This window comes from Lactuca saligna, chromosome 8, assembly GCF_052625555.1.
Source record: "Lactuca saligna cultivar CGN05327 chromosome 8, ASM5262555v1, whole genome shotgun sequence".
Classification (NCBI taxonomy): domain Eukaryota; kingdom Viridiplantae; phylum Streptophyta; class Magnoliopsida; order Asterales; family Asteraceae; genus Lactuca; species Lactuca saligna.
In genome coordinates this window covers 263,220,782-263,232,414 of record NC_136424.1, presented here as the reverse complement: position 1 = coordinate 263,232,414, position 11,633 = coordinate 263,220,782, and the positions used below count along the sequence as shown (strand labels likewise).

General features: G+C 37.6%; 1 long non-coding RNA gene across 1 annotated transcript; it reads right to left on the bottom strand.

Annotated features, from left to right (window-relative positions):
* Positions 1 to 7,984: 7,984 nt before the first annotated feature.
* LOC145012358 (uncharacterized) lies at positions 7,985 to 11,201 on the bottom strand. The gene is made up of 3 exons (XR_013664456.1): positions 11,006 to 11,201; positions 9,294 to 9,355; positions 7,985 to 8,142 (listed from the first exon to the last, which is right to left on the bottom strand). It is a non-coding gene; the product is annotated as an uncharacterized LOC145012358 (long non-coding RNA).
* Positions 11,202 to 11,633: the final 432 nt, after the last annotated feature.

The window sequence follows — 11,633 nt, the reverse complement described above, 5'->3', positions numbered from 1 at the left end:
GAGTAAAACTAGAAAGGAGATCATTCGTCCACTTCCATTCTCTTCTCTAATTCCTTCCATAAATAATCCCGGGAACAATACAATTTTTTTTCCGGTTCACTTCTCTTCCTTTCTCTACTCTTCTTAAGTTTGATTCGGGAACAAGGTGTTAGCTTTTAAGCTTTCAGCAACTAAAATACAACGGAGGGAAATCTCATGAGCTTATTGGACAAAGGATGCTTGAAATAGAACAAAAATATATTATCGATTACCTAAATCTATAGGCAATATGGCTAGATAATCTATTAAAAGAATATGGGCCTCCTATTAGAAGTCAACAAGTGTGCCCAATGGTTGTTTCTGCAAATGTTTTAAAAATCAGTCTGAATCACGTTCGAACGAAGGGATGATGAGAGTGGTTCAACAATGACCGGTTTTATGTCAATATCTAGACCGGATCGAGCATGATTTTATCCTAAAAAACTCGGATTGAACAGCTTGTCGAAGTGTCGAACCGAGAACTGGTCACCGATTCAACTGAAAATCGGTTTTAAAACATTGCTTCCTTCCCTGTGTTTTTGGGAGAACGTCTTAACTTTTGACTTGATCCATGCATTGACAATAATGATCTTGTGCATGTTGCCAATTGAAATCCTTATTCTATATAATGGTGCACATAATCAGATGCAAACTCCGATCCGTATTGGTTTCAATTCGGGTCAGATTTTTGGCTCACTGTTTAGCTTGGTTTTATCAAAATTGAAATAGATCGTAAACGATTTCGGGGACAACATGTATGCTACTTATATTATTAGAGTAGAACCGAATTGGAAATAACGCTATATTTTTGTTTTTTATTAATACCAAAAACTTATTTCCAACAGTTATTTAACTCCAACAAAAATATATATTTTTATTATATTTAATTATAAACTAGTAAAAAAGCCGGCTTTCGCCCTAAGTTGTTTTTATCTTTTTAATTTTTTAGTATTTTGTTATAACCAAAGTGCAATGCTTGATAACGGAAGAACTTTTGAATCATATAATACTTTTAATACCAATGAATTTTAGAATAGTAAACACTTATGCTTTTAAAAAAATTATGAAAGTAAAATATGGCATTGTTGTAACAATCCAAAAAGACAACCATAAACCATCATTGTTTACAAAAAATCATTAATTCAAAAGTATTATTCAAAATCAAAGTTTTCCTAAGACACAATAACACAAAATAGGAAGATGTGCACGATCACGCCTTCGTTTTCCTGCGTTCATCAGAAGTACTTGAAACAATAACCTGAAGTTGTAAGCCAAAGCTTAGTGAGTTTCCTAAAAGTACCATCACACAACATATAAAATACATAGATTATCATGTTCAGTTCACAACTTCCTGGTTAGATTACCCTGACCCACAACCTCCCGATTGGATTGCCCTGCATAGCACATATTGGGTCCACAACCTCCCAATTGGATTACCCTGGCCCACAACCTCCTGGTTGGAATGCCTCGATCTGTTGACTGATAGTACAAAGCAGTAGTCTTAACCCACATAACATGTCGACATAAAATAGATAATATACATATTCAAAAGACAAATAATTATACATCCAATAATTACAGATAGTCCTATAGATCTACCAATCTAGCGCATATCAACAACTATTAAATATTCATACAGATCTATCGCATACTCCACATATCATCAATTAGTATCTAACACGATATTAATCCATTGGGCCGACCTTGCTGCCTTCGACCTACAAGTACAGTGAGGAAAACTCACCTCTTAGTCTGAACACACGCTGAATAAGTCTATGCTCTGTAAACCTGCTTTACTTGATACCTATTATTCAAAATATTGCCCAACTTAAATTAATACCAAATTACCCAAAGTACCTTTTGGTTAAAATTGGTCAACTCCACAAACCAGCCAAGTTAATCCATTAAATCGACTTAGCCTCGTACGTGGGGCGTACTTAGACGTACGCGATTTGTACTCAATCGCTGACCAAAATACGGGGACTTGACCGCATGTGTGCGGCTTACCATTTGGTATGCCCAGCGTACGCAGTTGGATGCTTTTCTAACTCATTTAGTGCTTAATATTTAAGCCCTTACATGTAAGTTACAGATCCAAGTTGAAACACCCCAAATATACGGTCCAAAATTTTCGTTTTTAAAACATTAATAAAACCATAACTCATAAATTATTATAAATAAAATCATAAACCGTGTGTCTCAAAACATCACATCGAATGTTGTATCAAATCATATGACAAAATATCAGAGTCTAAAACGTCCCAGGCTGAACTATGGTGTGTGCGCTGCAATCATCCCGAGCCCTTCCCTTTACTAGTAGAAGTACTTGAAAACAAAACTGTAAATCGTAAGCACGAAGCTTAGTGAGTCCCCCCAAGCTACCATATACTATACACATAATCACATACTGGGCCTAGCCCAGTGCATCGGGACCCGCCCGACATCAGACGAATCTGACATCAGGCACCGCCTGGCATCGGACCGAGGTCCGGGATAACTTGGTCCTAGCGCCCACATTGGGCCCTGCCCGACATCAGATCGAAGTCCGGTATACATATCATATCAACAAGCATAACATATACATAAACATAAGCATAACATGAAAGATAACATTCCTCACGCTTCCCCCAACATCGGACCAAAGTCCGGAACACATACATATGCAAGAATCACGAAGACATCAATCATACTAACTTCTTTGGGCTTGCCCCAACATCAGACCGAAGTCGGGAACATAAAATCTACATCGGGCTAAACCCAGCACATACAATCACACATAAACGGGTCAGCCTTGGTGCCTTAGACCCGTTCCTATAGGAGAAGACTCACCTCTCAAACTGAATGTTGATCTCATGCGTGAGGAATCTCTTTTGGTTGCTCCTACAACTCCCCGACCAACTCTATACAATAATACTTTGTCAAAATCTTATAATCTTCTTAGGGTAAAATGACCATTTTACCCCTTTGGTCCTAGTTGTTCCATCTTTAAGGTCCAAGACCATAATACAAAAGGCCCTACACTAGGTAGGCTTCCTAAGCCTACTAGTGGCCCACTAATGGCCTAATTTGCTAAATTGAGCCCACTCCCTCTAATGGGCCTTACCCTTAGCCCAAACATATTCTTAGCCCAAATTATCTGACTTTTGATGGCCCACTAAGGCCAAATGACCCAAAGTCCAAAGTATGGGCCAAACCGAGGCCCAAAACATGCTAAGCCCATATCTATTGAGTACGCGGGGCGTACTCCTATGTACACTAAGCGTACTGGCTAAATGACATGTACGATGCGTGTACTTGCATGTACGTCCAACGTACTTCTCTGTTAAGTCACTTTTCCAATTAAGTGCATAATACTCTAATCCAAAGGCTATAATCATAGATCCAAGTCCTCTTCAATGTCTTGATCCATAAAGTCGATCACTTAGTGGCTTGCAACCAACCAAATGAGCCAACATAGAATAATGCAACTAACTCCATGAAAATGGCTAGATCTCATGCATGGTTATATAAAGGCCTTAAAGGTTGAAACTTTACTACTATAGGAATGCTTTAAGCTCCAAGGGTGGCAACCCTAAGTTCAAAAACGAAGTTGCATTATAAAGATCCATCCTTTGGACCTAAAAAGGTCCAAAGCTCCATAATCCTAGATCTAAGCTTCTAAGAGGAAAGTTGGGGGCTTTATACCTCCTTTGAGTGCCAAAAGATGAAATAGTCCCAGATCCTTGAGCTCAAGATGCTTAAGTTCTTCTTCTTTAACTCCTCTTCTCTTCTTCCAAGCATTTCTTCATCAAAATAAGCTCAAAAGGTCAAATACACACAACAATGGAGTATGAGGGTGTATTAGGGTTCTCTGAGGGTGAGGGACTAGTAAGGAGGCTAGGGTTTGAGCCATAATGGGGTATTTATATGGCTAAAAGCCTAAAAATTAAGGTTTTTAGTTGCTCACGTACGTTGCACGTACTCCTTGGTACGCTGTGCGCACGTGCATGCGCTCCCTGCATCCTAGGCGCCTCTACGCCCTACATATGCTAGGTTACGCCCGACGTACGACTTATAGGCAGCCCAACTACTTGGCCCATTTTGCTATGGTCCACTCCAAATATCCACTTGTCCCATTATTAGACCAATAACAAATATTAACTACTTAAATTAAATAATACCTCAAGAGACGGCTATTACAATTCTCCCCCACTTGTCTTAGACTTCATCGTCGAAGTCTACTGTGTCCGAAAACAACTCTGGGTAGTGCTCCCTCATATCCTCCTCGGGCTCCCAAGTCCACTCCGAGCCCTTACGATGTTGCCACTGCACCTTCACTAGCTCGACCCTCTTATTCCTCAATTCCTTCATCTTGCGATCTAAAATCACCACTGGTCTCTTAATGTAGTTCAGGATGTCATCAACTTGAATATCCTCAAGGGGTACCACTACTGAATAATCCAATAATCACTTCCGCAACTGAGAAACATGGAAAGTGTTGTGAATCTGGCTGAGCTCAGCGGGAAGGTCCAATCGATACGCTACCATGCCCACCCGGGCAATGACTCTGAAAGGGCCAATAAACCTGGGGCCTAGCTTGCCCCGCTTCCTAAACCTGATAACACCCTTCTAGGGTTACACCTTCAGGAGGACCATATTGCCCACCTGAAACTCTAAGTTTGAACGCCTCCTGTCGGCGTAGCTATTCTACCGATATGCTCTCTTGGATCGGGATAAAATGAGCGCTCTTGATCAACCGATCCATGATGAACCATATCGAATCTACTCCACATGCGGTCCTGGGAAGCTTGGTAATAAAATCCATGGTGATATCCTACCATTTCCACACGAGAATGTGTAGCGGCTACATCTTACCATGCAGTCTCTGGTTCTCAGCCTTGACCTTCCTACAGGTCAAGCACCTCTCTACATACCATGCTACATCCCACTTCATGCAGGGCCACCAGTAATCAGGGCAAAGATCTCGGTACATCTTTGTCTCCCCGGGATGGATGGAGAGCCCCGACTTATGGGTCTCATTCATCAGAACCTGTCGTACTCCGCCCCAGTATGGAACCCAAACCCTCCCATGAAGGGTCAACAACCCTCGACTGTCATAATCAAATGAGGCCACTCAAACCACAATCCTCTCACACTTCTGGCACTCTTCCTTCAGACCCTCAACCTGCGCCTCTCTAATCTACTCTAACAGTGGAGTGATCACCGTCATCCACAAGCATAAATCTCTAATCGGAGTCGCTACCGCCTTGTGGCTCAGAGTGTCAGCCACCATATTGGCATTTCCTGGGTGCTAAAGGATCTCACAATTATAATCATTTACCACATCTAACCACCGATGCTGCCTCATGTTCAGATTTGGCTGATCTATTTGGTACCTCAAACTCTTGTGGTCTGTGTAAATGGTACAACAGACCCCATAAAGGTAGTTTCGCCAAATCTGGAGGGAGAAAACCACAACCCCCAGCTCTAAATCGTGTGTCGGATAGTTAGCCTTGTGGGGCTTTAACTATCTCGAGGCGTAAGCTATCACATGACCCCGCTGCATCAACATTGCTCCCATGCCTGTGATCGAAGCATTTCAATAGACTACGAAGTCTTCTACACCCTCTGGAAGAGTGAGAATTGGTGCCTCGCACAACCACTGCCTGAGCGTCTCAAAGGATGGTTATTGTTCAGTTCCAAGCGAAAAACCACCGACTTCTTGATCAGTTGGGTTAACGAAACTGCAATCTTGGAGACCTAGGAATCTCCCACTGCATCATGTCCTCTCTCTTGGCCAGATCGACCAGAATACCCTTTTGGTTGACGAGATGCCCAAGGAACTGCAGCTCGTGCAACCAGAACTCACACTTGGAGAACTTTGCAAAAACTATCTCCCTCCTCAGTGTCTCCAACACCTCTCTCAGGTGCTCATCATGCTGCTCATGAGTCTTAGAGTAAACCAAGATATCGTCAATGAAAACTATTACATACTGATCCAGCATCGGTCTTCACACATGGTTCATGAGGTCCATGAACACGGCTGGCACATTGGTGAGCTCAAACAACATCACCACAGACTCATAATGACCATAGTGAGTCCTAAAAGTTGTATTATGTACATCATCGTCCCTGACTTGCATTCGTTCATACCCTGACCGTAAATCAATCTTGGAGAACCAAGATGCTCCCAGAAGCTGGTCAAAAAATCATCTATCCTTGGAAGTTGGTAACTGTTCTTCACCGTTACCTTGTTCGACTCCCGGTAGTCTATGCACGTGCGATGTGACCCATCCTTCTTCTTCATAAATAGGATCGGGGCTCCCCATGGTGAACTGCTCGGCTTAATAAAACCCTTGTCCAGCAGCTATTGCAGCTGCGTAGACAACTCCTGCATCTCGGGAAGAGCGAACCGATATGGTGCCTTGGCTACCGGAGTCGCACTAGGTACTAGGTCAATCCGAAACTCAACCTGTCTCTCTGGAGTTATCCTAGGTAAATCCTCCGTAAATACATCTGGGTACTCTTGCACTACCGGTACATCATCAACTATCTCCTTACCCTTATCTCGAGTATCCATGATATATGCAATGTACCCTGTGCAACCTTGCTGAAGGCGCCTCACTCTCGCTGTTGAACATAAAATCAGTTTGCATTGTGGCCTCTCGCCTAGGATCACTAACCCTCCCCCACTAGGAGTGTGAACCCTCACTAACTGCTGCTCGCAGCCGATCACTGCCCCATTAGGGCTCAACCACTCCATACCGACTATAACCTTATTCCCTTGTAGGGGAATAGGGACCAAATCCAATGAAAACTGCTCATCAAATAACCATAGCATACATCCTCTATGAACCCTCATGACCCTGACAGTCCTGTCATCTGCTATCTCGATATCAAGTAGGAAATCCAGCTCCCCCGAAGCTCTACTATATCGCTTTCTAAGTGCGAGCAACATAAAAGATCGGGTGGAAACCTAATCAAATAGTACCAAAGTTGATATTCCGTTAACTAAGAAGGATGCTATAATAAAACACATAAACATAAGTAACAGACAATATAAAAAAAGAGTTAAGTGAAAGATACATACCCGTCACCACGTCAGGCGCTGCTCGTGGCTCCTCAGCTGTCAAATGAAAGGCTCTGATCTTGGCCATCGGCGCCTCAATGTTGCAGGAGCGGGTGCTGCCACCTGTCGTGCTGCTGCTAAACTCGGACACTAGGACTGATTGTGTCCCCTCTAATTACTCTGAAAGCAAATCAGATTTGATGATGTGCTGGTGGTGGTAGTAGTTGTATAATCCCTGCTCACATGCCTAGTTCAGCCGCATTTGTGTCAATATCAAACGCTTTTTCCTCGTTGTAACTCTAGTACGAAGATGATGAAGAGGTATTAAGGAATACTTGGTATAGGTTTTGACTTAATATTATTACTAGTGTATATCTAGCTACTAACCTTACATCTAAAGTCAATAGCTACCAAGGAATACCCATTCTCAGTACTAAGTGCATTGCTACTAGAGTGGCTAGTGATATAACCTAAGTGGTTAACCTAGCACTTGATAAGGGATAAGAATATTTCTAAATAAAGGCATTGTGGTAAAAGTGCACTTAGTTTCTAAGTGCACCGAGAGGAATGCCTATAATATGCAATGCCCGTACGCACACCGAAAACTTTTGTTTTTCAAAAGTTCAAGTTGAAAATATTTGAACATAATTCTACTATAACCGTTTCCAGCCTCGCATTAACTTTCCTTAGTTAAGCATAGCTGGCCAAACTATACTTAATCAATAATGTGACTCGAATTAGTTATACTAGTAGTATGTTCAGTATTTTAAAAATGTTTTGAAATTTTTTGGCTATTGTTGTGGTTCTCCAAAGGAAAACCGGTATTCTCTATAACATTCGACTCTGATACAATTTATGTCACACCCTGCTAAAGCGGAAACACAGGGCATGACAGTACAAAGGGTTTCATAGAAAAAGTTAAAAGACAACACCAACCATAGTATTAAAAAGCATTACAAATTTTCAATGGGTTTGAACAATTTTTTTTAAAGGAAATTACAATGTAAATTGAAATACAACACATGCGAATGCTCCTAAAAGTGAAGTGTCCCTAAGTGCCACTTACTCGATGATACCTGAAAAAGCATGTAAAACGAGCGTCAATTATAAAAATAGTTGGTGAGTACTCACAAGTTTATAACATAATATAGTTTAAAATTCATGATAATCTAAATATTGATAATAGTTTCCATAAACAAATGTTCATTGCTAAAATAAGTAAATAAGTTTTCATGAATAGAAGTTCGTTGCTAAAGCGAGTAATAATTTTTCCATAATTAGAAATATATTGCAAAAATAAGTAATAAATTTGCATAAACAAAGTTCGCTGTCATCATGAGAGGTAAAGTATGTTGCCCAAATGAGATGCAATGTTCATATTCTCATGGGAAATAAAGTATTTTACTAAAATGAGTAAACAAGTTTCATTAATGAGCAATCGACTTCGTTGCTACAAGGAGCAAACAAGTTTGTTACTATAAGGAGCAACCAATTTCGTTGCTAAAACAAGTAAATAAGTATGTAGTAACAAAAGTTCGTTGTTATAATGAGATACAAAGGTTATTGCTATAATAAGTAACGAGTTTGTTTGTGTATGAGCAAACAATGAGTTCCTAACCAAGCCTATGACGGATGCCCTATCAAGATCTATGCTTATCGTTCCATAGATTATATGGTATCATGCACTCAAGCAATCGGGCGAGTGAGGAGTTGTGAATTCCTAATAGTGATATCCACAATGACCATTGGCTCGAAGAGTTAATGGTTGCATTAAAGTGTAAAGGGAAGGGACTTAAGATGATAAGGTCTCATGTTTCGTGTTACATAGACATACATAGAGAAATATAGAAAAATATAGTAATCAAGTTTGATTCAAATTAATTTAAATACAACGAACAATAAATAGTTTTTCGAACATGATTTTCCACCCCAAAAAATAAAAATCGAAAATAGGAGAATGCGTGAATATTCACAATATGCAAAATATAGCAACCAAGTTTATACGAGTCAAATAAATACAACGAACATAAATAGTTTAGGACATGCTTTTCCACCCCAAAACATAAAAACCAAAAATAGGGGAGTCCTGAATACTCACAATATGCAAAATATAGCAACCAAGTTTATACGAGTCAAATAAATACAACGAACATAAATAGTTTAGGACATGCTTTTCCACCCCCAAAACATTTAAAAACCGAAAATAGGGGGAGTCGTGAATACTCACAATACTTTGAGATGATGCAGATGATATCTTGAACTACATTCCACTTGTACCACTATCGATTCCTACATGACGTTACACACTAATGAGTCTCTAATAGAAAGTTAATACTAGTATACTTGATACTACAATAGAATTATGCAAATATTGTGTCAAAATTTTGATATTGTTAAGTTTCAAACATTTTTCTGAAATGGTGAACTTTTATAACTCATGTAATTAAGATAATTTTGGATAATATTTTCTAGATTTTTGTAATGTTAATTGAGGGTATTTCAATACATTTAAAGGTGTTTTAAACTCCTAAAATCTTAAAATATTATCAAACAGTTTTCCAAAAAAATCTCAAACTTTGAATTTTCATTCTAAATACAGTAGAGGTCTTCCAAAAAATTTCCCTTTAATTGTTGATGTGATTAACTATTTTTCCCAATTTTTAAGCCTTCATAAAAATATAAATTCGTTAAAAATAGTATCTAGATGATAAGAATTCCTAAACTTTTTATAATGCTACCATTGAACATAATTAAGCTGGAAAAAATATAAAAATGAGTTTCTAGACAGTTTAACCTGATTTTATGATTTTTGTGCATTTATTCCAACAAAAATGGAGATAAATAGAAAATTGTTTTCAAATTTGCCCAAATTTTTCTTAACATTGTTATTATACACATAGAAACTGTGAAAAGTAAAATATATATTTTCATTTAGTTGTGCTATTTTTCTTTGTTTTACTCTCTTAAATAATCATTAATTGGTGACAAATTATCAAACAGTTAAACTAAATTACCAAAGTTTTTACAAACTTCATTTACATTGTACATAATCTGGTAAAAAATACAAATGGTGATTTTTATATATTGTAATCCGATTTTATGGATTTAAGTGTATTTAATCTTAGAAAATAGTAGAAAATAGCGTATTGAATCGAAAAATGATCCAAATTTGTATTTATAGTTCTAATATATTATAAGGTCTTCTGGTAAATTCTCATGAATTTTGGATGAGTGTAGCTATTTTTCATCAATTTGATCCCTTAAATATTCATTAAATCAGGAAAAATACGAAATCATCTTGGAAAAATCTGGGAAAATTGTCATGGAGTTCTTATGATGTCTAGAAGATGTGCAAATTATGCAATATTGTTTTGGACATTTATAATTATATTTTACTATTTATTTTGCTTCAACAAAAATAAATTCAAAATCAATAGAAAATAGCCACATAAATACATGAAGCTTCATGAAAAGTCTTTAATCAGTGTATATGTGATATACGAAATTTACTAGAATTTATTGACCATCAAAAGTGTTTTATACGAATTATTGCACTATATTATTGAAAAAATAACAATAATTCGAGAAAACTGATTTATTTTCTGAATAAATCCAAATCATCTTGTTTTGTTGTCTAAATTCTATGAAAAATCGGATTTAATCATAAAAGAAGTTTTAGATATTTATTTGGGAATAATCCTTTATGAACCTATTTGAAAGCTTTTAACAACAAACTTTGATGATCAAGCCTCTAAGCATGAAGATCATCACATGCATGTTGGTTTTTGGGTGAAATACTACCACCATCATCATAAAAATCATGGTTATGAACATATTATTCAGAATCCATCCATAGAATGGTGTAGAAGTAGAAAAATGTGCATGAAATGGTGAAATTGTGAGTGGAAATGAAGGGATAATGTTTGGTTTTTTTATTACCTTAAGAAAACACTTGAAGAAGATGAATTTTGCTTTCTTGAGACTCATTTTTCTGGAAAAATTATGTGGTTCATAGAGAGGGGAAGAGAGGAAATGTGTGGTGGAGTGTGTGAGAGAGAAATGAGAGAGATGAGGGAAGAGTGTAGATTTATATAAAGTGATTTCTTGTTTTGGGAATCCAATGTTTGAGATATGAGAGAGGGTGGATGAATTTTGAGGGTATAATGCCCTCCATCTCTTTTCCTTTTATAAAAAAAAAATCAATTCTTTTATAAATATATGAGGCTATTTATAAAACATACAACCTAATCAAGTTTTTTATTCATGAAACCTTGATTTTTGACTTATAAATTAAGGGTAAATGTTAATAACTTAATTTTTATTTTCCTTGATGATATTTTCCTGAATTTAATTATTTTAAAGTGATATTATAAGTTTCATACCAAATTTTATGGAGTTTTAGGTGTTAAAGTTTGTAAATATGAGTGTTTTGGGCTTTTAGGGTTTTTCAGATTTTGCTAAACTTTAGATATCAAGATAGATTGAATTTTGGAGGCATGAAATTATTTTTGAGTCTTATAACTCTTTTATAGTCATAAATAATGTTTGTAATTCCTTTTTGTCAGTT